General features: G+C 36.2%; 1 long non-coding RNA gene across 1 annotated transcript; it reads left to right on the forward strand.

Annotated features, from left to right (window-relative positions):
• The first annotated feature begins 23,666 nt into the window (after positions 1-23,666).
• On the forward strand, positions 23,667-25,483 carry LOC132620634 (uncharacterized). Its single transcript, XR_009575077.1, has 4 exons — positions 23,667-23,776; positions 24,340-24,434; positions 24,741-24,804; positions 25,346-25,483. It is a non-coding gene; the product is annotated as an uncharacterized LOC132620634 (long non-coding RNA).
• The last annotated feature ends 2,275 nt before the right edge of the window (positions 25,484-27,758 follow it).

Here is a 27,758-nt window from a genome sequence, read left to right on the forward strand (position 1 = left end):
AAAATAGTCATAGCATGATCAGAATAATAGTCCAGATGTTGCCTGTGAGAAACGGACAGAAATAGGGCAATTTAGGTCATACAAAAAGTGTCGGGGCCTTGTGGGCCCACCTCGGACCAACCCGAGGAGGCGTACGTAAATTACAGATAGTAGACCTTATGAGGTCGTCCATAATGATTTGGAAGTATTCCGACTCCGTTTAGGAAGGTTGCATACTTAAGGCTCACTTTGAAGACAAGTTATAAGAAAATGGATTCAATCTTACTGAAGGAATTGGAGCGGATTTCCATCTCGAATTCCGAGGAACGGAGTCGTATTTAAGGCTCGCGGCCGAGCCTATTATGTTCAGAACATGCCTAAGAATGAAGGGGTAGGCTTTACATACCTCAATTGCGCCTTATACTCGCTTAGCTTCACTTCCAATTTCGTCCAGAATCTACAAATGGTCAAGTTTACCAATTGTCAATTCAAGCCTTTAAGATTCCATACTCAATCACATAATTGCCTACCGAAATTTCGGCAGCATTTCCCCTATATATGTGACATCCCCGAGACTTTGCTCGGCTTAATATATCAACACAGCAACCCAACAACAACATCAATAACAACAACAAGCATTACAAAACACATAATATGGCATAACATAGCATCTTTCATTCCGACCTTACACTTCCAAACTCATCTTACCATTTTCATATTCGTCACTCATCAAGATCATTACAACATAATTCGGAGGCACATCCTATTGTTTTCACCAAATATACATAAGGTATACACAATATACAAGCTTACTACCAAAGTCATATTTTACCCACAACTTCCAATCTTTAGCATATATGTTCATGACATATTTCTATCTTCCAACTTCATCAATGACAATCATAATTTACCTCTTACTACTTTTCTTTCCATATTTACATAAGTTACAATAAATTTGCATAATTTCTTACAACAACTTAACAACAAGTTTTCCATGACAACAAGAACCATTATCCTTCCATTCATTTCACAATAACACAATTAACATACTAACGGAATTTAATTCACATTCCATCATCACCATAGCATCACATGGCCACATGCTATATTTTCCAACTTTCACTAATTCATTCCACTTTCATTTCTAATACAATTTCTATCATAACTACACTAGATTTCAACAAAAATTCAAATCTTCATGAACATACAATACATGCACACTTTCGGCCAACATGCATACCACCTCAACACACAAGATTTTCATGTTTTTTATTCATTTCCACACACTACAACATACATATACCTTCCATATCACAACAAAAGGATAAAATCCTTACCTTTCTCCCAAGTTCTTTACTTGCTACAAAAGTCACTTCCTTGCCAATATAATTATACCATCTTGTAGAGAACCTTGCACTTGGTAATAATCGCACAAGAAATGAATTTTTGAACCAAGGATTAAGCTCCAAGAATTTTTTTTTTCTCCTCTCTTTCTCTCACCCGAACCCTCTCCTCTTTTTTGTTCTTGCTTTGCTTTATTTTTCTTGAAGGTTCTATGGATAGGGATGCATATATATAATATCACATAATTAAATTATGGACTTGGGCCATTTTCACACACCATGGCCGGTTGGGCTCCCTTGTTGGGCCTTGTTTCTCTTTTTTTTTTTTTTTTGAGTCCACTTGGCTAATTTTTTTTTTTTGTAATTCATGGCACAAGTTTCCAAAATTCCAACTTTGCCCTTGGCCTCCTTTCGTAATTCCACACCAATGTATTCATAACCGATACATTCGTACCAAGCAAGGTCCAAATGTGGACTTGTCCATTACAAGCCAAATTGTTTCGAATTTTTCGAATATGCAAAAATGCCGGATGTAACACATATACTCTAGTTTCTCTTAGGCTATTCTAACTTCTCATTTGCCTCTCATGTCTCAATTTATAGAACTTTTAGTTCACTTCCCAGAGGGTCACCCATCCTAAAATTGCTCCCCCCTGAGCACGCTTAACCTCGTAACTTTGATGAAATCCGGTGCCTTAATGCTGATATAACCGCGTCCACTTCCTCGCATGACCTTTATTACATGATCTGGAGCAAATTGAAGTCTTACAGATTCCGAGACATTCTCGTAACACGTCCTTCTCTTTGCAATTACTATTTTACCCCTTTTAATCCTTAATGTTCACCTCCCACCTGTGTGTATGACTACCTCCTGTCCTGGGCTTCCAGATTCTCGATGGTAGTGATCGTACCTTCATCGCCTTGCCAACTCCAAAACCTTTCTGGAACAGCACATCTCACTTATTGTCTGTTTACGGCATTTCCTTTCCCCCGTTTCCTTCTGTTAGGCGTATCTCACTAAATGGCCTGACCTCTGAATTATTTTGGCAGAATTCCCTTTGCAACGCTTACTATTCAAAATCTGTACGCAGCATATATCAACAATGCCTCACAGAACATACGGTTATGTGACATATTCAGCCATCTAGTGTTTCCAGTTTCAGGTAACAGAACAAATATCCAGACTTACCTCTGTGACTTGTCATATCGTCACTCGCCTTCTTCCGTCGATACTAGGCGTCTGCGGAAATCAACGATTAGCATAAGGAATCTTATTTCCTATGACTTGGCTCTATCGCACGATCTAAGACAGAAAGAAGGTCAACAATCCCTAGATTCCCCGCAGCCTCCTGTTTATAAATGTGGCCGGCTTCACACCCATAAACAGGACTCTACTGGACACGACTTTGCAGACAACCCTAGGACGACCTGCTCTGATGCCACTTTGTCACACCCCGACCTTACTAGGGTGTGATGGGCACCCGACCCCATCTTAGGAGCCGAGCGAACCCGCTGACTCTTATTACATACTTAGCCTCTTTAAACTCTTAAATCAAGTATGATGAAATACATAGTAAAACATTCAAAAAAATTCTTTTTCTTTATTCTCAAATCAAATCAAAATCTGTGATCATATGAAACTTAGATCATAACATGAATGACGCATCGGCTAGTGAAGCCGCTTTCAAGACTGACATACTACACCCACGACTCTGTCTGCAAAGTCTCTAACTTCGAACAAGACATCATAGCATAGTACGCTGACTCGACTACACTCCAGGGCCAAATGGAGCTCGCCAACTTCGCTGGAACATCTCCTATAATAGCTTCAGCTCATCTGGGTGTACCTGCGCGGCATGAAACGCAGCCCCCGAAGAAAGAGGGGTCAGTACGAGCAATGTACTGAGTATGTAAGGCATGAATAGTAACATAGTAAGGGATATAAATATGAATAATAACAGAATGGAAATACAGAGCATATCATGAGGTAGAAGAGTAACTTGTACATATAAGTGCCTCTTAAGGCGGATGCCATGCATGCTTATCTTTCCTTTGAAAACATTTCTTTTTCATATGTATATAGAAAATAGAACATGTCATAGCGCCGAACGACGTCGGCTCCCCCACATATGTAGAAAATAGAACATATCATATCATAGCGCCGAATACGTCGGCACCCCCACATATGGCCCGCGTCCGGGCATCCCGCGTCCGGGATGATATTATGCCAACTGATCAGGTGGATACGCGTATATAACGCTCTGACCTTTCCCCTTACCCCATATACATATACATATGTCATATACATATATCAACATCTATAGCACTCTGGCCCTTTTTCCCACCTTCCCCTGAAAACATTTTCATATCATATACATATACATATATATATATATATATATATATATATATATATATATATATATATATATATATATATACATGGCATGCATAAGAGCCCAAGGAAAAGCTATGGTTCTATCGGAGTGACGTAAGGTCGGTAACCTCCGATTATATTATGCAATAACCATGGTCACTTTGTCTCACCTTGAAGGAACGATAATTATAAGGGGAGACTATCAAGGAAGGATAACATTAAGAGAAAACATAAAATAAGTTCATAAACCTCGTAAGACGTCAATTCATATACTTTGGAGTCTTTAGAAAATAGAGTCATAATCAAGGAATAGAATTGAGAATCAAGAACTAGCTCGATGTTCTCATATTCATATTGAATCCATGACTTGAGACTTTCAAACATGAAACCCATCCTTGTCATAAAAGCTTACAATACTATAAACCTTTATCTTGGAAAAATACGGACATTCTTGGAAAATATTAACGGGTTATCGGAAAAGAATCATGCTTTGATATCATAACCATCTAACTTTTGAAAACAAGGAGAACATTGAAACCATTATGAAATCATAACATCGGGATCATGCCTTGAAAGAAAAGGGACGAGCCTTAACATACCTGTTCCGCGTCCTATTAGCTACGCTTATTTGTCCAAGCTCGCTACCGCTAGTCTACATTCAAGAAGATTGATGCAATCATTAGATTAATCACCATATACTTGTCTTAATCCTTCAAATGAATTTATTTATAATTCTGCCGAAATTTCGGCAGCATCTCCCCTGTAAATACACCATCCCCGAGAATCTAACTCGGCTAAATCATCAACAACAAACCCGAGAATGGAACTCGGCCACATTATCAACAACAATACCAACAATTATTCTAACAATACTACAATATTCATAAGGCTCCAATGCTACCCGAATCCTCCAACTTCAACAAAGGTATTAACCACACATTTTTCTCATTCTAGATTCATAAACCACATCAATAACCATGCATTAACAACATCATTCATACAATGTAAGAATCCAAGCTAGTGTCGCATTAACTTTCTTCAACAATCCTATAACGATTACAACTTCATTTCTATGTCATTAAACCTTCATTTTATTATGGATTCCATAACAACAACAACTAAAATATCACATAGAATCAATTCACCATAACTTGCCAAACCAACCCCTATTCGGCCACAACAACCACGTACATACTTTCATGCATTTTCATCCATCTCTATACATTACAACAACAACCAAAAGACTAAATAAAACTTGTTCATCATCACTGTACAATACCACACATACACGGCCACAACACAAATTCCATATTCTCATGAATTTCATTCATTTTTCCATACCACAACATGCACAACCATCCATAGTACATAAAAGAAGATTGAATCTTACCTTTTTCCCTTAGCTTTTCACTTGGGTATGATCATGAACTTGCAACAAGGAAAGGTTTTCTTGCTCCAACAATTATACCACGTTGAAGAGGACCCTTGAATTGGTAGGAATACTAGGAGAAATAATTTTTTTTGATCAAAGTTGGAGACCTCACTTTTCCATGGTCATGGCCGCATGGCCTATCTAGTTCCCCTTCTTCTTTGTTTTCTTTCTTTCTCCAAATTTCTTGAATTAAAATGATGACCTCTCATATGTATATATGTCTTCCACCACTTCTATATATTTATACTTAGGTCCCTCAAATAAAAGTATGGTCACATGTCCCCTTCTCCATTCCTCTAGAATTTTCTTCCTTTTTCATGAAATTTTCTTAAATAGTCAAAGAAGACTAATTTTCTTATAATAACCAAATGTGGCCACTTGTCTTATTATATACACTTTGGTCCATATCCACATTAAATAAAATGTGGACATATACCTATATGTCACACGGCCAACATGGCCTCTTTCAAGAACCTTCTCGAATTTTGTGAAATTCCCATTTTGCCCCTAGACTTCCGCAATATTACCATGAGCCATTTTGTGAATTTCCCTTTTTACCCTTAACCTTTCTCAATATTTTCATACTACCAATGTTCATAAATAATATCCATAACCAACTTGTACATTAAAATAATTTTGGACGATGGTCATTTCCTTAACTTACCACGACTACCTTAAGATACCTGAATGTATAAAATACGGGATATAACAATTTCCCCTATATATTTGCCTAACCGAATTTCCAATTATTCTCCTGTTAACACAGAAATACCAACAATAGAGATATACACATAAAATCCTCACAACTCAGCCCATAACAATTCTAAATCCATTTCAACCCACGATTTCACATGATAACAATTTCATGTATTTCCTTACTTCCAATTTCGTCGAATCCAATTTTAATAATTCCATTACAACACTATTAATACAACTACATCATAAAATAAGAAAATCTTACCACAATTTTCTCGGAAGAATTTCTACACTTAACTGCTCCAATTTCACAATTTCCTCTTCCTCGATTCAATATCCAATGTTGATATCACCTCCTTGAACTTGTAATTCACTTGGAACTGAACCAAAAATTGCAACAAAAATATTTTTCCTCCACAACCATGCTGGCCAAGAGCTCTTCACAAGCTGCCATGGCCGTGAATGCCATGGCAATATGTTGCTCTCCCTTTCTTAATTTTAGTTGAAGAAATAAAAATGTGATAGATGAATTATTCTTAGTCATCAAAATGTCATATATAGGGTGCATGATACTCCTACACGTACCCACCAATGTGACTCATCCATTTGAATATTCTTTTTATTCATTGTTTTTATTAAAGAATCGGGTGGGGCCCACTTGATGTCTAATTAGCTTAATTAAATAAATCTTAATTAATCACTAGTATCCACTTAATAATCTAATCACAATTAATTAATCCCTAATCTCTAATAATATTTCCACACCAAATAAAATTTATAAACAATTTATGTTCTAATTAAAATTGAAAATTAAAAGTTCCTATTTCATGTTCAAAAATAATTCCGCCTTTAACTTGAGTCGATTTGCTTGCGAATAATTCGACGTATAAATAACGGGGTATAACAAGAATGCACTTGACCAGGCATATGAAGACCAAATCTACAAGCATCCTTCCACTAAAATTTGGACCTTCACCAAATATTGTCGGTTCAATGGGGGCAAATCACCATGGAAAATGAGTTTCTACGGCGGGATGATTGAAATCTTAGCAAGTTGTCAAATTAGCAAGTTGAAGTCTTCAAATCCATCAGTTTTCAAGTTGTAGTTCTCACATACGCCAACTCTTCAAGTTGAAGTTTGAAGTCACTGCATCTGCAAGCTGAGCTCTTAAAATACAGAAAGTCTTCAAGTTGAAGTTTAAATCCACCATGTATGCAAGTTGAAGTCCTAAAATCCAGCAAGTCTTCAAGTTGAAGTTTCAAATCCACCATGTCGGTAAGTTGAAGTTTTCAAATCCTCCGAGTCTTCAAGTTGGGGTTTCAAATCCATCACGTGGCAAGTTGCAGTATTCAAAGTTCGCCAAGTATGGTCTTCAAGCTGGGGCATTCTGAATTTCCAGTCTTAAGGTGTCAAAGGCAATGTCAATCTCTCGCACCCTAAGCTGAATGTTTCATGGATACGCCATTGAAAGTAACCCCCATTTGTCTGTCTCAAGGAGTCGGAGGTAATGTTAATCTCTCTCACTCTAAATTGATTATTTTGTAAATTTTTCTTTTAATACTCCATCGATATGGACATTTGGCGTCATGGCTTATCCTTTGATATTCCGTCGATATGGACATTTGGCATAGTGGATTAGTCCTTTGATATTCCGTCGATATGGACATTTGGCGTTGTGGACTTATCTTTTGATATTCCATCGATTAGGACATTCCGTCGAAGTGGGCCTTCCATCGAGAAGGACATTCCGTCGATGTAGCATTTCGTCGATAAGGACACTTCGTCGATATGGGCATTCTTTCGGTATAGATACTCCATCATTATTAAAGAAGAACATATCCCTTTGAGCCGTAAGATCACCTTACCGTCCTTAAGGTGGGGACGAGTATCCATCCCTTTGCGTCGTAATATTACTTTACCGTTCTTAGTGCGGGGGCGAGTATCCATCCCTTTGCGCCGTAATATTGCCTTACCGTTCTTAGGGCGGGGACGAGTATCCATCCCTTTGCGTCGTTCTTAGGGCGGGGACGAGTATCCATCCCTTTGCGTCGTAAGATTGCCTTACCGTTCTTAGGGCGGGGACGAGTATCCATCCCTTTGCGTCGTAATATTACCTTACGGTTCTTAGGGCGGGGACGAGTATCCATCACTTTGCGCCGTAAGATTACCTTGCCGTTCTTAAGGCGGGGTCGAGTATCCATCCCTTTGCGTCGTAAGATTACCTTACCGTTCTTAGGGCGGGGACGAATATTCATCCCTTTGCGCCGTAAGATTACCTTACCGTTCTTAGGGTGGGGACGAGTATCCATCACTTTGCACCCATCCATTTGCGCCTTAAGATTATCTTCTTCGTGCATGAGTCATCCCCTTGAACAAGCACTCATCATTGTGGTTTGGACCTACCAAAAAAAAAAAGAGCGAGAACAAGGCGCTAAATGAAAATGCTGGAAAGAACAGAATTACCTGTCAAAGGACGAACTTCAAGTGACTGGCGAGCAAAGAAAAATCGATGTTCACAAATTGGAGAAAACGCAGGCTTATATATGTGATTAAAAGGTGACTTATGAGATGTCATTAACGATGTGGGATATTTGTAATGGTTGTTTTTTAGAAGGACTAATTAATGAGCTAATGGCAATGGAACTAAGTCCAATTTGACTTGGACTTTGTTAAGTCTATTACTATAAGTTACGTCATATCCAACCAAAGAAATAAGTATCACATATATTAGTAAATGCCACTGTAAGTCCAAAAAATAATCAGGATTATTGAAGGGCATCGGAACACAAATGATCCAATAAATCTCTACAAGGCAAATAAGCTACAGTGGCCCACACCATTAGTTTGATTGGAAGAATAGCATGGCAATAATAATAAGAATGTTATGAAATATATTATGGATGTCTAATACACAAATATAATGTTTCTCCTCCACCATCTTAATGGTTCCTCCATTTTCTCATATATTGAATGCATATGTAGCACTATAAATAGAGGCATAAGTTTTCATATGAAATACACTTGTAACACATTTTGGAAGAATAGTAAAAATATCTCCTCTTTTATCATTCTATTTCTATGGTTTTCATCCTTTAATATTGTGACTCTTTTAGCTTCATTTTATAACACGTTATCAGCACGAGACTCTGCCGTTCCGAACAAATACTTTAAAGCCTCGAAGGTATTGATTTTCTATCTTTCTTTACTAATGGCAAATCTTACCAAACGTGAATTTGTAGCTTTAGATATATCGGGCAATACCTATATGTCTTGGATTCTTGACGCTGAAATTCACCTTAATGCGATGGGTCTGGCAGACACCATCAAAGATAAAAATGAGGCATCAAACCAAGACCGTGCTAAGGCTATGATATTCCTCCGCCATCACCTTGATGAGGACTTGAAAATGGAATATCTCACTGTTAAAGATCCTCTTACTCTGTGGAATAATTTAAAAGATAGATATGACCACCTGAAGATGGTCATACTTCCACAAGCACGTTTTGATAGGCTCCATTTAAGGCTACAAGATTTTAAATCTATTAAGGCATATAATTCCGCCATGTTTAAAATTATTTCTTAGTTGAAATTATGTAGTGAAAATTTTACTGATCATGATATGCTGGAGAAAACATTCTCCACTTTTCCTGCCTCGAGTATGCTCCTGCAGTAGCAATACCGAGAGATGAAATTCAAGAAATATTCTGATTTAATAGAACATCTTTTAGTGGCTGAACAACATAATGAATTAAATGAAAAATCATGAAAGCCGACCCACTGGTACTGCCCCATTCCCTGAAGTGAATGAGGCAAATTTTCGTCATTCTAGGCGTGAAAGAGGTTGTGGCCCCAGTCGTGGTCATGGTCGTGGTCGAGGAAGAAATTTTAATCATGATTCTCGTCTTGCACCAAATAATATCCTTCACCACCAGCAGTGTAAAAGGAAGGATGAAAAGCATAAAGTTGTGCAAAAGAAAAATTCAGAAAATAAATGCTTCCGATGTGGAGGAAAGGGGCACTGGTCACGTACCTGTCGTACGCCAAAGCACCTAGTTGATTTGTATCAAGCCTCTCTCAAAAGGGCAGAAAAGGATGCCGAAGCAAATTTTATTTCTGAAGATAATGTTGAGCCCATGCATCTAGATGTGACAGATTTCTTTGAACTCCCTGAAGGGAAAATAGATCATTTGATCGGTGATGGATCTGTAAAAACTTAGATATTTCATACGTGTCGTTTGTATGTGGTTATGTTTCCATGTTTATGTAAATAAAGTGTGTGTAATACTTTGTTTAAATAGTAATATATGTAATAAAATGTGTGTAATGCTTTGCCTAATGATAATATCTACTTTGATATTCACTTTATCTATTATTTCATTTTGAAGAATCTATGGAAATTCCTCAAATTTTATTTGGATCAATGACCAATCATGAAGATATTTGTGTGATTGATAGTGGAACAACACATGCCATATTCAAAAATGAGAAATACTTTTCTCACTTGCATAGAAAAAGGGGAAATATTAATACAATTTCTGGAAATTCAAAATTGACTGAAGGCTCCGGAAGAGCTACTATATTTCTGACTAAGGGGACGAAACTTGTTATAGAAGATGCATTATTCTCTTCTAAATCCCTAAGAAACTTGTTAAGTTTCAAAGATATCCGCCGTAATGGATATCACGCTGAGACATTAAACGAAATAAATGATTAATATCTTGCCATTACAAAGAATGTCTCCGGCCAGAAATATGTTTTGGAGAAATTGCTAACTTTGTCTTCTGGTCTGTATTATGCAAAAATTAGTACAATTGAAGCACACTCGATCGTAAACCAGAAGTTTAATGATTCAAGTACTTTTATGCTTTGGCATGACCGAATAGGTCACCCTGGATCAATAATGATGAGACGAATTATTGAAAATTCAAATGGGCATCCACTTAAGAACCTGAAGATTCTTGAAAGTGGTGAATTTTCATGTGCTGCTTGTTATCAGGGTAAGTTAATAGCTAAGCCATCACCAATGAAAGTTGACATTGAATCCCCTGCTTTTCTAGAACGTATACATGGGGATATATGTGGACCTATTCATCCACCTTGTGGGTCATTCAGATATTTTATGGTCCTAATAGACGCATCTTCAAGATGGTCTCATGTGTGCCTCCTATCGTCTCGAAACCTGGCGTTTTCGAAATTATTGGCACAAATAATACGCTTAAGGGCACAGTGTCCGGATTATCCCATTAAGGCTATACGTTTCGATAATGTCGGAGAATTTACGTCTCAATCTTTTGATGATTATTGTTTATCAGTTGGGATAAAAGTTGAACATCCTGTAGCACATGTTCATACCCAAAATGGCCTTGCTGAGTCATTTATTAAACGACTACAATTGATAGCTAGACCAATACTTATGAAAACACGGTTGCCCACTACCGTCTGGGGACATGCTATCTTACATGCAGCATCTCTTATTCGCCTCAGACCGACTCATTATAATAAATACTCCCCGTCACAATTAGTATTTGGTCATGAACCAAATATTGCTCATCTCCGAATCTTTGGCTGTGCTGTATATGTGCCTGTAGCACCACCACAGCGTACTAAGATGGGCCCCCAAAGAAGGTTAGGTATATATGTTGGGTTTGAATCACCCTCTATTATTCGCTATCTTGAGCCATTGACGGGAGATTTATTCACTGCCCGATTTGCAGATTGTCGATTTGATGAAACAAATTTTCCACAATTAGAGGGAGAGAGAAAAGAAATCAAAAGAGAAATTGTGTGGAAATTTCCATCACTATCTCAATTTTCTGAGTGTCGACTCGGACGCCATCGTCTGAAATAACATGGCCTAGGAATGCCACATAATTTAGCCAAAACTCGCACTTGGAGAACTTCGCATATAATTCTCGGGCTCGGAGAATGCCAAGAACAATTCTTAGATGATCTGCATGTTCTGACTCTGTGCGAGAATATACCAGAATATCGTCGATGAATACTATCACGAAAAGGTCCAAAAATGGCCTGAACACATTGTTCATCAAATTCATGAACACCGCCGGGGCATTTGTCAACCCAAACGACATTACTCGGAACTCGTAGTGACTGTATCTTATCCTGAAGGCAGTCTTGGGAATATCCGCTTCTCTGACCCTCACCTGATGATAACCAGATCTCAGATCTATCTTGGAGAACCATTTAGCGCCCTGTAATTGATCAAACAGATCATCGATTCTAGGAAGAGGGTATTTATTCTTTATTGTCACCTTATTCAATTTCTTGTAGTCGATACACATTCGTAGGGATCCGTCTTTATTTTTCACGAACAAGACCGGTGCTCCCCACGGTGATGAACTAGGCCTTATAAACCCCTTCTCAAGTAAATCTTTTAACTGTGCCTTCAGCTCTTTCAATTCTGCTGGAGCCATTCGGTACGGAGAAATAGAAATAGGCTCGGTATCTGGTAATACATCGATATCAAAGTCGATTTCCCTTTCTGGAGGAAGACCTGGAAGTTCTTCTGGGAATACATCTGGGAATTCATTTACCACCGGAACAGATTGGAAAGTCGGCGGCCTTGCCTCGATATCATGAACTCGAACTAGATGGTAAATATAGCCCTTGGCTATCATCTTTCTTGCCTTAAGGTAGGAAATAAACCTACCCTTTGGGGATGCAGTGTTACCCTTCCATTCAAGTACGGGCTCTCCCGGAAACTGAAATCGTACCATTTTCGTCCGGCAATCGACGTTAGCATAGCACGAGGCCAACCTATCCATTCCCATGATCACGTCAAAGTCTATCATTTACAACTCGATTAGATCGGCTTTGGTCTGGCGATCACATATCACAATGACACAATTTTTGTACACTTTCCTCGCTATTACCGGATCACCAACCGGAGTGAACACCTCGAAAGGTTTAATCGGCTCGGGTTTAACCCCAATACAATCAGCAACATACGGGGTAACATAAGAGAAAGTAGAGCCCGGATCAATCAAAGCATATACATCGCGGGAAAATACGGTCAAAGTACCTGTGGCAATATCTGGGGAGGATTCATGATCTTGTCGCCCTGCCAAAGCATATACGCAGGGCTGAACAGCGCCTGAAGTAAATGCTCCCCCTCGGCCCCTGCCTCTACCTGCTGTAGTCTGAGAAGTCTGTGCTGTCGGGCGCACTGAAGAAGAACCCACTGCTGAGCCTGTGGGTTGAGTCCCCGCTCTACCTCTCGCTGAAGGGCAATCTCTCATCATATGACCAGCCTGTCCACAGGAATAGCAAGCATCGGAACCCTGACGGCACTGCCCGGAATGCAATCTACCGCACTGGCTGCACCGCGGTACTAAAGGTCTCCGCTGACTAAAATCTCCCCTGGATTGAAAATCTGAGGCCCTCGAGCTCTGGCATTGTCCTGACTGGAAAGAGCGATCAATCCTCCTATCTGAAAATCTGGGAGGTGCACTAGTCGCTGACTGACTTGAGTGCCTAGAATGCATCGGTCTCGGTCCCCCTCTATATTCACTGCTGGCTCCCATGGACCTAGTTCTCTTGCCTTGCTTTCTGTCATTATCACGATCGCTTCTTTGTTGTTGTTGTCGTTCCTCGAGATTTTGAGCATGTGCCTGTATTCGGAAAATATCCATCCCGTCTTGCAAAGAGGCTGTCAAGCAATCTCTAAATAAGTGTGGCCCTAAACCACTCACAAATCTGTGGACTCGGTCTCCCATGTCGGCCACCATAGTAGGAGCATACCTGGCCAGAGAATTAAACTGCATACTATACTCTCGAGCACTCATGCCTCCTTGCTTTAGATTCAGGAACCTGTCCGCTCTAGCTCGGCGGACCTCAGGTGGCAAATAATGACGAACAAAAGCGTCAACAAACGCTTGCCAGACAGGAGGAGGTGCATTTTTGGGTCTTGACGCTATCCAGTTGTTATACCACAATACCGCCACATCGCGGAGTCTATAAGAGGCCAACTCCACCGTTTCAGTCTCAGAAGCATGCATAAGTTTCAGCGTCCTCAGCATCTCATCAACAAAACCTTGTGGGTCCTCACCCGGCTTTGACCCGAAAAATTCCGAAGGATTTAAAGTCAAGAAATCACGGGCTCTCGTACTGGCGGAGCGATTACTCGGGCCCGCATTCTGCCGCTGTGCCTGGGCGGCGACCAATTGTGTCAATAATTGAATAGCTTCGGTCACTTGTTGACCCGAAGCAACTGGTGGAGGGACCGGAGCTGAGGCTCCTCCTTGCCTTTCTACATCGGGCGAGGCCTCATTCTGTGATTCACTTTCCTCTACATTTGCCCGAGGCTCTCTTTGCGCCCGCCTCTTTGCCGTAGCTTTGCCCTTCTAGGCGGCCGTAGCTTTCCCTTTTGGCGGCATTCTGAAATCACAACGCACTTTTAGGAACGGATAAAATCCTATGCATGGCTCTATCACACGATCTAATGGAAATAAAGATGGTCATCTTCCTAAATGCCCTGTAGCCATTTGTTTATTGGCGTGGCGAGTAACACACCATAAACACGACTCTACTAGACACGGCTCGTAGACACTTCCTAGGACGAACTGCTCTGATACCACTTTTGTCACGACCTAGCTAGGGGCCGCGACGGGTACCCGGGGCTAACCGCCGAGCACCGCTCGTTCTATTACTCTCCTTACTCGATTAATGCCTTATTATCCCATTCATACTCAAAACATGGAAAAAGTTCATAGTTTGTATGAAAACATAAATACTTTTGTATATAGAAAGGTTTAATACATCAAAATAATGAGTGCACATATACATGAAAGATGTGAGACCATGCTACCCACACTACGCATCTACGAGCCTCTACTGACATACTATACAATGGACGGAACAAGACTCCGTCATGCCCAAAATATATACATGCATATGTACCAAAAGAATAATCATAAGCACCTCCGGACAAAGGAGTGCTCTCAACGGCTGACAGCTCCTAAGTGTCTGGATCAAGCTCGCCTCCTTGCCTACCTGTGGGCATGAACACAGCGTCCAAGGAAAAGGACGTCAGTACGAATATTGTACTGAGTATGAGAGGCATAAACAGTGAAGAAGAGAAACAACAATATAGTGAGAGCATCAATAAGAACATCTGAATCTGAATAAATATCATAAGAGAAGTAATGCATGCTATCTTACTCATATTTATCATAATATCATAAATGCATGACATGCAAGCTGCCCGTCCATGTCGGAACGGTGTGATAATCAATAATCTGAGTCCGCGTCCAGGCCTCCCGCGTCTGGGGTACCATCTCATGCCGCCCACTAGTGGTGTGTGCCCACGCCCGAAGGTCGTGGTGTATCCGTATAGCTGCCCGCTGTAGCGGTGACTGCCCGGCCAACTAGGCGCGGTGTGATGCAATCATGACATGCTCGTTATAAAATACTTATAATAATATGTTTATCAAAATATGCTTATCTTAACATAATACATGCATAAGGCTCAAGATCATCTATACTCTATCGGGGTGACGTAAGGTCGTGATCCCCCGATTTCATTATGGAGCAATTATCGACATTCTGCCTCACCTTGAAGGAATTAGTACATAAGGTGAGTGTGAGCAATAAAGGACATCATTGTCAATATGGCATCATCATGGCATATTTCTTATCTTATATAGACATGTAGGAATATAGGCTTTTAGCTTCTCGGGATGCATGAACTCATGAAGAGGAAAACAACTCGTACTATAGGATTCATGCCATTGGAAAGAAAGGACTAGCCTCACATACCTTGATCGCTTAGCTAAGTCGTCGTTCATTTGTCTTCCTTCGATGTCACGTCGTTACCTTCATGAGAAAATCGTATTAACGTTAGTTAATCGACCATCAGAACGCGTCGTTATTTCTAGGGAAAATTAGGCGGCATTTCCTTTGTTTCTACTACCCTTCTCTCCGTTCTATTGCAACTCCTAACATTTACTACAACACCCATAATATTGCAAGCAACAATCGTCATTTATATACCTTACGCAAAATCCACCATTTCCCTCCAATTCCCCCACATTTTATGGTTTTTGCTTGTCATCATAATTTTACTCACTTCACACTTATTCCAGGGTCTATACGTCATTTATAACATATTTGTAATCATATCATATTAACTTTCATGGTTTCACTCAACTATCATTCAATGGCGATACTATTCACTCATGCAAGACCCATTTTCCATGTTCTTCTACATTTCAAGCATCTTAACTTCCCAATACCTTAAATAACATGGTATAGTTGTGAAACTTACCTTAGATAATGGTGGAACAAGCTTAAAGTGGAATTCTCCTTTTTGCACCAAAACCCTACTTCACCTTTCTTGAGTTTTGTTGAGGTAGCTGGCCTTTACTAGCATTTCATACACTTATTGCATGGATTTGGTGTTGATGGTCTTAGGTTTCCTTTGATTCTCCTTGAAATTCTATGGATGAAGTGTTGAGAGAGTTCTAGCGTATTCTTGAATGGTGTAACTGAGAAATGAAATAAAATGAGGCTTTGGTCCCTTTTTATTAGTTCAAAGTTTGATCTTTAATGAATTTCAGTCGGGGTGAACAGTGGTCGTAAACCACAGTTTATGAGTCGTAAACTAGTTTACGAGCCGTATTGTGTGGTCGTCTTTAAGCATGTCCAAAACAGAGAAGGTTGGCTGATGTTCATTGCAGTTTACGATCGAGGTTTACGGGCCGTCCACCAAGTCGTTTTTAACCATATCAACATTAACAGGAAGTTGAAGTTTGGAAGGCTGGAGGACGATGGTGGTTTACGGTCCGTAAATCACTTTACGGGCCGTGAACCACTTTACGACCACTGGGCTGCATGAATTTCTACAACTTTCCCATTTCCAACAATTCATGAATCATCACCCCTTACTTGATAAAACACCATACACTCATACCCTTTGTTGTTCTATCCCTTGTATATGTACGGGGACTTTTCCGAGGTGTAACAGACTACCTCAGAATACAGTCATGTGTTTAAAATTTCAGGTTGACTACCTCCGAATAAAGTCATATTTTCAAGTGGACTACCTCCAAATAAAGTCATGCTTTCAGGTTGACTACCTCAGAATACAGTCAAGTATTAAAACTTCAGGTTGACTACCTCCGAATAAAGTCATATTTTCAGGTTGATTACCTCAGAATGCAGTCACGTATTTAAATTTCAGGTTGACTACCTCCAAATAAAGTCATATTTTCACAGGTTGACTACCTCAGAATACAGTCATGTTTTTAAATTTCAGGTTGACTACCTCAGAATACAGTCGCGTATCTAAATTTCAGGTTGACTACCTCAAAACACAGTCACGTATTTAAATTTCAGGTTGACTACCTCAGAATACAGTCACGTATTTAAATTTCAGGTTGACTACCTCAGAATACAGTCACGTTTTTAAATTTTAGGTTGACAACCTCAAAATGCAGTCACGTTTTTAAATTTTAGGTTGACTACCTCCAAATAAAGTCATATTTTCAGGGTGACTACCTCAGAATACAGTCACGTTTTTAAATTTCAAGTTGACTACCTTAGAATACAGTCACGTTTTTAAATTTCAGGTTGACTACCTCAGAATACAGTCACGTATTTAAATTTCAGGTTGACTACATCAGAATGCAGTCACGTAGTTTAAATTTCAGGTTGACTACCTCAGAATACAGTCACGTTTTTAAATTTCAGGTTGACTACCTCAAAACACAGTCACGTATTTAAATTTCAGGTTGACTACCTTAGAATACAGTCACGTATTTAAATTTTAGGTTGACTACCTCCGAATAAAGTCATTTTTTTCAGGTCGACTACCTCAAAATAAAGTCATGTTTTTAAATTTTAGGTTGACTACCTCAGAATATAGTCGCGTATTTAAATTTTAGGTTGACTACCTCAGAATACAGTCACGTTTTTAAATTTCAGGTTGACTACCTCAGAATACAATCACGTTTTTAAATTTCAGGTTGACTACCTTAGAACACAGTCACGTATTTAAATTTCAGGTTGACTACCTCAGAATACAGTCACGTTTTTAAATTTCAGGTTGACTACCTCAGAATACAATCACGTTTTTAAATTTCAGGTTGACTACCTCAGAACACAGTCACGTATTTATGCTTTCAGGTTGACTACCTCAGAATACGGTCAAGTATTAAAATTTCAGGTTGACTGCCTCACAATAAAGTCATATTTTCATAGGTTGACTACCTCAGAATACAGTCACGTATTTAAATTTCAGGTTGACTACCTCAGAACACAGTCACGTATTTAAATTTCAGGTTGACTACCTCAGAACACAGTCACGTATTTAAATTTCAGGTTGACTACCTCAGAATACAGTCACGTATTTAAATTTTAGGTTGACTACCTCCGAATAAAGTCATTTTTTTCAGGTCGACTACCTCAAAATAAAGTCATGTTTTTAAATTTCAGGTTGACTACCTCAGAACACAGTCACGTATTTAAATTTCAGGTTGACTACCTCAGAATACAGTCACGTTTTTAAATTTCAGGTTGACTACCTCAGAATACAATCACGTTTTTAAATTTCAGGTTGACTACCTCAGAACACAGTCACGTATTTATGCTTTCAGGTTGACTACCTCAGAATACGGTCAAGTATTAAAATTTCAGGTTGACTGCCTCACAATAAAGTCATATTTTCATAGGTTGACTACCTCAGAATACAGTCACGTATTTAAATTTCAGGTTGACTACCTCAGAACACAGTCAGGTATTTAAATTTCAGGTTGACTACCTCAGAACACAGTCACGTATTTAAATTTCAGGTTGACTACCTCAGAATACAGTCACGTATTTAAATTTTAGGTTGACTACCTCCGAATAAAGTCATTTTTTTCAGGTCGACTACCTCAAAATAAAGTCATGTTTTTAAATTTCAGGTTGACTACCTCAGAATACAGTCCCAAGTGGTTCATGATTTTGCTAACACTCACAAAATTTTCCTGGTACCAACTGGGAAAGAAAAATTTTGTTCGTCTTGTTTGTCTTTGATGGCTTGCAGGTTCTCCCGCAAGCACAAAATTGATATTCAAGAATGGAGTTCCATCACTGATCGGAGAAAAGAAGAATGTTCAAATCTCGAAGGCAAACAGAGTTAGCTTTGACACATAAGGTGGCCCAACGTCTCAAGATACATCTTCTCAACTTCTAATCAATAAACAAGCATCCAAGAATATTCTGCGAACTGTTATTCGGAGCAGCATCAAAAACTCATTCTAAGTTGCAAGTTGAAGTCTCAAATTCTTACTTCAAGATCATACTTTGAGATCAAGGTACCCACCGAAAGAAGGTGAGGTGATAACTGAAGATCCAAGTGAAGGTCTATGAGAAAGTTTCAAGACAAGTAGAGTAAATAGGACCTTGTATTTCCTTTCATGTTTTATTGTACTTTTTATTCTTTTATAACAGGAGCCACAGACCGGAACCTCGAAAGGACCTCACTCGACTCTCCACCTCATCATTCCATGCATATACTCACTTGAACTACATGTGACCTGATTCCCTTATAACCCGGGATATGTAGGATGCCCAAAACCAGGACTCGGTCACATACTTTTCTTTTATATCTTGTCGCCTTTCAAATAATAGTCAGGTAAAAAATCAGTCACAGTGTTCACATCTTTGCCTGAAAACTCTTCATGTTTCCAAGCAAAGAGGGACATTCTGTAAACATCTAATTTTTGACCGAACATATGTTTTTACACCCCTGTTTAGCTTTTAAATATTTCTTTTAAGTCTAGATTAGATATTTTAATTTTTATTTCATTTCTAGTAACTTTTATTTTAAAAATTGAAATCTTCAAAAATAGATTCACATTTTAGGATAAGTCTTGTTTTTCTTTCAAAAGAGGAAAGAAAAGAAAAATTAAAAAAATAATATTTTTCTTCTAATTTGGGTTAATAAATAAGCTAGTATTTTTTCTTAGTTACATTTTGTTTTTGGACTAGCTCTTTAGATATTCTGTATTCTTATTAGTCTAAACATAGTTAGTTAGTATTCTTTTTTTTATCTTTATATTTTAAACATAAAAAAAGGACCAAAAAGAAAAAAGAAAAAAAAAGTAAATCAAAACCTAACCTAAAAAATAAACTCACCAGCACTTACGTTACCCTACTCCTATCCACCAAAAAATAATTCAAAAAAAACTAATCCCCTTAACCCCCTCTCCCTAATAACTCTCAGCAATACTTATCTTCCATTCTCCCATTCTCACACGATTGCTCACCAATACACATGCACACAACCATCTACACATACACACACCTATATAAACGCATATACACGCACAGAAACACATATACAGACAACAACAAAAAAGAAAAAGAAGAACAACAAAGAGTAGAAAAAAAAACACACACACATCAGAAGCAGTAGAAAAAAAAAAACACAGTAAGCAAAGAGAGCAAAATACACAGTAAAAAAAAAATACATTGAAAGCCAAGAGAAAAGTACCAATTTCGAAAAAGGTTTGGTTTGAATGCTAAGTTGGAGTTCGAGGTTTCTGCTTACAGTTTTGCGTTTGTGGACCAAAAAGTTAGCACTGTTAACTTTGGAAATTGTTAGAGTATAGTTGTTTTCTTGTTGCGAATTAATCTACGCAAAGGTAACAGTCCATCTTCCTTGTATGATTAAATATCATGATTATATGAGACCTTATTTCAATATTATGAAGTTTGTTAATATTTCATATGTGTCTAAGCGGTTATTATTCTTTGACTTTATATTATGAATCACGTTCAAATTTTTGCATCGTTAAATTAAGGGTAAGATATATGAAACGTGTAATTGTTAATTTACAAATAAAGGTGCAGCGTTTGGTTATAATAGCATAAAAAGTTGTACTTTGATTACGTGTTATCTACTTTTAAAAAACTTATGATTACTTCAAGTGTTTAAATGGATTTTTCATTTCTTTGGTTAATCTGTTTTGCCATGTTATATAATGCTTATTGGTTTAATGTTTGGTATAGTAGTTAAACGTTTTCTTTTGGTACTTAATTAACTATGTTTTTTTTTAATACACAAATGTGTTGACACTTAAAAGAAGTCCAGCCCTTTAAATTAGTTGAAGACTTGTCACGATACATGAAATTTCTAGGAAAACAAAGTTTGAGCAGGAAAGTAATGTCGTAGGACTTTTCAGGCTTTTAGCCAACTTTATTGTTTTCAAGTTAAAAGGTTTCCACTTGAGTAGTATGATTTGCACTTTTATATGCTAACACCAAATCTGCAGTACCACAAGCATTAATATTTATAGGTGTTGGTTTTTTTTTTTTTTAAAAAGAGAGAGAGAGCAATAACAAAAGAACAATTTCAGTAAAAAAAAAAAGAGTATTTTAGCAAAATAGCTTTAAAAACTTGAGTTTGGTTCTTATTTGACTCTCCCGTCAACGAGCAGATTCACGATTTATAAAGGAACTTCCACATTTAAGTTTTATTTTTTTTGTTCTTTGTTTTGATTGAAGTAAATTTGTGTATGTGGATAATTTTATTTATAAATTAAATGGTGTAGTATTTTAGCTCAAGCTATAATGCTGATGATGTTTTGCTATTTTTTTTTAAAATGATTCAATAGCATATGTGACTATTTCTTTTGTGTTAAATGGTTGGTTGAAATCCTTGCTTAGTTAAAATAGAAAGGAATAAGTTTACAATGAAACTAACATCGATTCAACTAAGTTAGACCAAGTATATAGTATTTTGACTCACTGTTGGTTAACGTGTTCGGGTTTATAGGTCTTTATTTTTGAAATATCTTTTCATGTGTTAGCATAATATAATTTTATTGGTTTAATATATTTTCTTAATTTATAGTTGTTTAGGGAAACAATTACTTAGATTAAATAGTTAAGTCTTTTATTAAGCAAATAGAATTATACTATCATGATATGGCAAGACCCAAAATATATATAAAAACGTGTTGTGGGGTTGGAGTTGAAAAGAAAGGAACAATAGATAGTATCATGAATATAGCTTAGATTAAATTTTCTTTTAGAATGTGGAGTGATCTTTCTTAGTTATTTAGGACGTGCATGGCTACTGTTTGTATGGATATTTACTTCATGTGTATAGGAGGAATAGATTTGCAAGCTTAATTTCTTGGTATTTAATATTTGAGAGTGGAAGCTTTGTAGTGTTTTTCCAATACCAAGTTTGAGATATTTAAATTTGGGGCAGGAAGAGGACAAAGAAGACATTGTAAGAAATATATCCATCATATATACTTGATTTTATTTTAAAGAAGAAATAGACAAAGAGTTTGCTGATGCCCCAAGACAAAGCTATTTTATAAATAATAAATTAAAGATGCTCATGCCGACTACACTTTGGCACTAGATGATTTTACAAGTTGAATCAATTAATCACAATATTTCAACTATTTAATGGATTTTATTTTACTTAATTAGTGGAGAAATACTTTTAGCTATAAATTTTCTGTGTATCGAGATTGAGGTAGCAACTACGCGTTTTAGTCAAAACTAGTAACAGGTAAACAATATTAAGCAAATCATAGGCATAGCTAATAAATACATTTTATCCAAGAATTGATTTTAGCCAGATATAAGTCGATAAAGCGACCGTGCTAGAACCACGGGACTTGGGGAATGCCTAATACCTTCTTCCCAATCAACAGAATTCCTTACCCGATCTTTTGTTTCGCAGACCAATAAATAAAGAGTCAACTTTCCTTTTGATTAGGGGTTCAATAAGGTGACTTGGAACACCAAAACTCAATTCCAAGTGGCGACTCTGTAATAAATAAATAATCTCTTCTCAAAATGTCACTTTAAATGGAAAAACCCTTTTAAATAAAAACAAATCAAATTTATTTTTATTAAGAAAAAAAAAAGGAGTGTGACATATTTGATTCCCAAAATAAGAATGTTTCGGTGAAAATTACAACGTTTACTTTCAAACAAAAAACTAATTGAAGAAAAAAAAACAAAACTAAGAAAAAAGAGAAAAGGAGTACTATCGTGTGCAGAATCTATATCTATATATTATTAAAAAAAGGATAGTTTTCGTACAATAATTAATTAATTAGTTAAAAATTAATTACTTATTAGTTATTGTTTGAAATTAAATTTAAAAATAATTGAATTGATGAAAAGTTACCAATTTAATTTAATAGAAAATTAAAAAAACAAAAACTGCACGACTCCATTCCCTATCCCCCCCCCCCCCCCCACGTCCCCACCAATCACTCACCCACTGAGCACACACACAAACACACAATATACACTTTTTATTTTAAAAAGAAAGGGATAAAATCAGGAAAAGACCAAGAAAAAAAAAACTAACCTAAACCAACCAAAAGCTTTCACATACGTAACTTCCCCATTCCCCGTTTTGTGAGTGTAGTTAATTTTAAGTTTGAATTGAAATTTAGTTGTTTCATTGTTGAGAGCTCCAAATGTTTGCACCATTATCTCTCACGTATAACTTTAGTTTTAAGTTCTACATTTTTTAAATTCAATAACACACATACAAGTTTTTTTAGGGCTCCTTCATTATAACAATTGATCATGAAACACAGTTTTTTGTTGGATTGCATGATAAAGGTAAATCAACCGTTTTTGAAATAGAAAATGTGAGTTATGATAGAAAATATATTGCATTCAAATCCTATGGTTGCAGAAATTGTAGGATTTTGTCGTCCAAAACTGCATGGTTTATGCACGCTTGGATTTGCAATTAGGGATGCCATTAAATGCATTTGTGGGGGTGAATAGAACATGATCAGGAGCATATCTGGTAGATTTCTTTAACATGTCTATCTAGGAGAAATATTAATCACAAAAATGCTGCCAGAAGGATTGAGAGTTATATGTCAAGTGAAGGCTAAAGAACGTAACAAGTTGGTGCTTTTCGGATTTGTGGATCTTGATCGTTTAAGTTCATTTTTGTGAGTGTTCATGGTTCATCTCACAATGAAAGAATATTTTGTATAATAAATTTAAGTCGTACTTTATGCTATCTATTTATACATTTTGGATTCATAGATCTTGATCATTTTAAATTTAAAAGAAAATCACATTTTTCTGCTTCCTTCTTAGGAGTAGCAAATTTTATTTCCAGAGAATATAGGCAACAAAGAACATGTTCTTTGGCTCCTTTTTTGTAGCAATTAAAACACAAGTTTTTCTTTCCTTCTTTTTACTTTATTTTTTAAAATTCGTATTTATCCAAATCAATATTCGAAGTTCCTAACCAGTTCATGATTTTTAATTTGAAATTATTAACAAATGTCCATCACAACTTTAAAGTTTATCATCATTATCTAGACACAAAGTTTATCTTGAAATGAATTTTGCAAATGTTTTTTTTCCAGAAAAATATAATCCAATCTCAGTTATATATAAATGACGCAGCCACACTGGACAGTAAGTTTTAGGCTCCTCCTCCACACTTAAGATCATCAATTGATAGGGAGGTGGGACTGATTTTGACTCAGCTATTCACATGCAGATGGATAACAAGCTTAGTATAGTTACTAAGTTGTTGATTCCATTAGGTTCACACCAAATGGTCGTTGGATCGTATCTGACGCACACGTCAATCATGTATGCATATTTTATATTATACTCTCAAGTTTTGGTAGTTAATGTTATGTTGATCCCATTTACAGGTAGTCCATGTAGTTTTCAGTTTTCCTTTTCTTGGCGAAAGTTATTTTGAAATAAAAGCAAAAATATTATTAGTGGATGTATAGTAAGAAAAATATGAGAAATTGTTTATTCTGAATCCATTGACCATGCTTTTTTGATATGCCTCTCCTACTTTATGCAATTTAGTAAATACGGGGTATAAATTGTTACAAAATTAATGATTACTTATCTTATCTTTCGTATGTGATTATTGCATTATAGGTGTTCACAATAGTAGTAAACTAATTCACATCAGTAACTTTCAAGAAAAGAAGGTTAAACACGGGTTTGTTTTCCACTCTAGCTGTATGGCTGAGGTATTTTTTTTTTTTCATACGTGTACTCAACAATATCAATCTTGATTTTTCTCATAGTATTGATCAGATCAAAAGTTAAATTTGGTGAGAAAGATGTTGAATTAATACAAAAAGATGCGAAATTTTCAAGGCCATCACCTTGGAGTTGTTGTTCTACAAACGTTTTTCGCGTTAAATGTTCAAAATCTGTCGTGTGGAGTCCTTAGTGATTATCAAGTAATTCACATTAATTCAAATTTACTTTTCAATTCAGGTTCAGTTCGACTTTTTATATTTTATATACTTATTTCAAGTAGTGTTGTACTTTTCTTAAGCCTAAGTGAATGCAATATCATTTTGAAGCTTGTCGTATCGTACTATCCGTAAATATTAATGCAATATTTGTTATTTGTAAGTGTCGGTAAATATAGTAGATTATGAGATAAATCATAATATCATCGTATTTAAAATTCCATTATTATAAATCTTATTTATTTTTTGGTTCAATAATTATTCTAATCTGTTTTGCAGAGCACAATAAGTGGTGATGAATAGGAGCATGATCTTTTTGTGCCAATCAACATAAGGGTAGGAGCATGATCTTTTAGAGCCAATGAACATAGGGGATGAAGTGTTTAATTTACTAAATCAATTCAATTAAAAGTATGTTTTTTTATTTCTTATTTCACCTTCTTAATTAATAAAATAGTTTTTTTTATGGTGATGCTAAAAAAATATAATTCTTCTTACTTTTATAATAGTATAGATAAATAAGAGAACCATTAATATGAGAGTAATCAAATATAACCTTCGTTTACCTCTTTTCACTTTTTTAAAAACTTTAAAAGAAAATAATGAGCTGAAAATGTCGTCTTACATGTTCTTTTTGTGCACCAAAAATAGAAAAAATGCAATTTAAGCAATCAAGATCAGCAAGTTATTGCAGTTGCAATGTAAAAGTATTATAATCAGAGCCGCGATCGACTAATACTTCATCCTATATCAAAACAAGATTGTTCTAAAGAAAATGTCAATTCAACTAAAAGATGAGGTAAATAATTTATTCACATAAGTTTAATAGTTGAATAAAGTAAAAGAAATTGAATTTTAATCTAAAGCTAAAAACCAAAATAAATCGGATAATAAAAAATTTATATTAAATACAATGAGAATAGTCGGCTCAGGTATTTAAATGTTATTTATTATATTACATTTAAAGGGGAGTAGTACACAAGGATTTTATTGTATGATTATATGATTCATTTACCTTAATTTCAAAATTCATTGAGATTTTGTTGAGTATACTGTATTGAGAAAAAAGATGACAATTGAAATTTAAAAAAGGTAATATGATCTAATATGTTCGAACAAGTCATATCACAATTTAACATGATTAATATTTTCTAATGTTTTCCGCACATCGCGCGGGTACGTATACTAGTATTATTAAAAAGAGGTTAGTTTTCGGACAAAAATTAGTTAATAATTAGTTATGGAGTAGTTATTATTCTTGAATTTTAATTTAAAAATAATTAAAATTGTGAATGAGTCCTATAACAAAATATGGTAACCGTCAGTCACAATCCAAGGCACGTTAGGACTCTTTTTTTTTTTTTTTGGAAGTTACCAGATTTTTATATTAACTGTTTTTTAATTAAATATCTATTTTAATATGGGATGGATTTATTTAAATTAAAAGATAAATAATTTAGATTAGAACATAAATTATCTGAATTTGGTTTGAAAAATAAACACTTTTTTTAAGAACAAGAATTACTACCCTATTTAATCTTAATATTTTATTTTTATCCTTAAAAAAGAAAAAGAAAATACAAAAAAAGAAGACAAATTCAGTAAAGAGCACGTTTTGAACTCCTATAACAAAATCTTTATATTCTATATTCTATATATTATTAAAAAGAGGATAGTTTTACGACAAAATTAATTAATTAGTTAGTAATTAGTAATTATTTATTATTTTGTTAATTTGAATATAAAAATAATTGAGAAGTTACCAAGTGGCAAAGTTAATAACTTTAAAAAGAGAAATAAAAATAACAAATGCTGGGACAATTAGCGAAAAACAATTCAAGGATAATCGCCCAAAACGTTTAGGATTTTTTTTTTTAGTTATCAATTTTTTAAAATTAACTATTTATATTGAATTTAAGTTAAATATAAATACTGAACCAAAATAAAAAGTTCTAAATTTGTATTAGAAAATGAAATTTGACGCTATATATTAATTTAGATTTGAATTTTGAAATAAATAAATATTTACATAACTTTTTATCTACATAATCTATTTTAAATTGGGAAGTTATCTTGACAAAGGAATCATCGGTTTTGTAGGAAGAAAATGTCACGACCCGACTAGGGACCGCGACGGGTACCCGGGGCTAACCACCGAGCATCGCTCGTCCTATTTCCTATCACGCTCATTTAATGCTCCCCTATCAATTTTATACTCAAGGTATAAGAAAATCATCTTTCATTTGAGAACATAAAATACGTTTATATGCATAAGCCTCTCGGCCATCAAAATAATATATATACATAAAAGCATCTCGTGAGACCATCTAACCCACAGTGCGTATCTACGACCCTCTACTGGAGTGCTAAACATAAGGACGGGACAAGACCCCGTCATGCCAAAAATATATATATACATGAATATACACAAAAGAATAATCAAGCACCTCCGGAACAAAGGAGTGCTTTCAATCGGCTGACGGCTACTACAGATCTGGGCCGAGCTCTCCTCCCTGTCTACCTGTGGCCATGAACACAACGTCCAAAGAAAACGGATGTCAGTACAAACATTGTACTGAGTATGAGAGGCATAAACAATGAAGTAAGACAATGACATAAAGGAAATATCAATATGGAACATCTATGTCTGACTGTCAAGTATAAAGGAATTAAGTCATACTGTCTTACTCAT

Source organism: Lycium barbarum, chromosome 2, assembly GCF_019175385.1.
Source record: "Lycium barbarum isolate Lr01 chromosome 2, ASM1917538v2, whole genome shotgun sequence".
Classification (NCBI taxonomy): Eukaryota; Viridiplantae; Streptophyta; class Magnoliopsida; order Solanales; family Solanaceae; genus Lycium; species Lycium barbarum.